The sequence below is a fragment of the Pangasianodon hypophthalmus genome, chromosome 3, assembly GCF_027358585.1.
Source record: "Pangasianodon hypophthalmus isolate fPanHyp1 chromosome 3, fPanHyp1.pri, whole genome shotgun sequence".
In the NCBI taxonomy this organism is placed as follows: Eukaryota; Metazoa; Chordata; class Actinopteri; order Siluriformes; family Pangasiidae; genus Pangasianodon; species Pangasianodon hypophthalmus.
This window is the reverse complement of record NC_069712.1, coordinates 22,587,926-22,590,007: the sequence shown is the minus strand read 5'-3', so window position 1 is coordinate 22,590,007 and position 2,082 is coordinate 22,587,926. Positions and strand designations below refer to the sequence as shown.

General features: G+C 37.3%; 1 long non-coding RNA gene across 1 annotated transcript; it reads right to left on the bottom strand.

Moving 5' to 3' along the window:
* Positions 1–203: 203 nt before the first annotated feature.
* LOC113544795 (uncharacterized) lies at positions 204–1,673 on the bottom strand. The gene is made up of 3 exons (XR_003404546.3): positions 1,495–1,673; positions 1,336–1,385; positions 204–846 (listed from the first exon to the last, which is right to left on the bottom strand). It is a non-coding gene; the product is annotated as an uncharacterized LOC113544795 (long non-coding RNA).
* Positions 1,674–2,082: the final 409 nt, after the last annotated feature.

The window sequence follows — 2,082 nt, the reverse complement described above, 5'->3', positions numbered from 1 at the left end:
CTTTGATCCCATTGAATGCTGGAATGATATTAGCCAACATGTGTGATTGTATTATGTGTGCATATGTGTGAGAGAATTAGATAGAAATAGAGACAGGAAAAAAAGAGAAGAGAAGAGAGAGAGAGAGAGAGAGAGAGAGAGAGAGCATGTGAGTAGTGAGGCTTGGTGAAATTAGAAGCAGAGACAGACACTGGGGCAAGTGACACATTTCCAGCACACTATTTCACAGCAAAAGAAAACATCTCTTTGTTTCCATGGGCAGTAACTGGGCTGAATGTCATAAGGTTCTTTATTGCTTTTTTCTTCAGCTTCCATCGCTAGCGGAAAGTTTGTAGGGGCCTCCCAATGCACCATTTAAGGATATAGAAAATGAGAGAAAATTTTTCTCTCTGTTCATGCTGACATTTCAGAGTTAAAGGAGAAGAAACATATCTCGGCCAAGCTGACTCTGTGCCTTGTCTGTAGATTAAACACTGTTACATTTTGCACCACTTTCCTACTTGTACAATGGGATTTTATTTATACAGGACACTTTTTAAAAGTGTGTGCAACAGTCAGGCCTAAGAAATATTCATCTGATGTCATTTGTTTACACTTGTATGATAGAGTTTGGGTTTGTGTCAGTCCTACCACACAGGACAAAATTTTGTACAACACAGTTACAGTTATGGTATGCATTAGGGAATCATTATTATCTGTTCTTTTCTTTGACTTGGAAATAAAATACATATAAAAACATTCATCAGGGTTCACATGTTTTATAGCTACGTTGTTATTAAAAGTAATTGAAAGTGATTAACCATATAAAGCCTTGCACCTGATGTAGATGGCATCCAGTTATATATGCTGAAACATAAAATCAAATGTAGTCAAACATCATAAAAATGTACAAATATATGTCAAACAAAATCTTAATTTGATGTCTGGTACTAACTCTATGAAACAAATTGCCAACTGGGTATATTTTCCAATGGGAAATCTCAGATCGACATACATCTTAAGATTGTATCTCAACCTCAGTGCATGTAGCATGGTTTTAGTCCTCCTTAGAGACCACCATGAGAAATGAAACCTCACTCTTTCAGGAGATAGCTATCCACCTCAAAAATATCAGCAGAATCTTTAATAAGCACATGAAATGTAGTTTTTCTGCACCTAGTTCTAATTTGCACTGTTTGTTTCTCAGCTTATAATGTGTAGCTAGTATGTAGGGTGTTAGGAAACTTAGTAATCGAATCATTTTTTAATAACGGAGGGATTTCTCACAGGAAAACCCATCTTTAGATAGAGACAGATAGGAGAGACTGTGAGAATAAAGACAGTCCAGTTACTTACCCATATAAGTATGCTCTGAGATTCAGGCCCAGCTCCTTTGATGACTATCTCTTGCATGATTGAACACAAACACCATGGAGAATTTTGAAGCATGCAGGCATTGGAGGAAATATGTGCTTAACTAAATGGAAACAAATGCATGAAGGCAAAAACTTTTACCATATTAAAGCTTTGCATTAAACGAGTGTCTTAATCTTCAGTGATGTGTAAAGAAACACACACACACACAGACACAATGACTGTAATGCAGTCAGGCATGAGTGATGCCACAGTGTCTGGTATGGTGGCATGGCTCAACTGTGATCTGGCCATGAAAGCGTCATGGTTGGATGATTAACCTCAGCTGGATCCAATAAGACCCAAAGTGAATGTGAATGGCGTGAAAACAGACTATTAAGTTATAATGAAAGCCAGTTTTAGTCTTTGGTGCTCAGCGGTCATTTGATTTAGCGGCTGCTCGAATGGCACTATTCAAACATCCATTTTATTACAAACAGAGTGCTTCGGGCTAAGTGTTAAAAATGTGATGGTGACTATTCTACAGAGATGTTTATCTGGGAGGAGTGCTCCTTGGCTATACCATAATTAAGCAACTGTTGTAGGTTTGAGATGGAAAAAGAATGAATCGGTTACAAGATATAACTTCTCTAATTACTGCAATCACCAAGGTCTTAGGTTATATTTAATAGCAGTTCAACTCTGATGCCATGATGACAGTTAATAATCCATAATCCATGCAATTGTTAG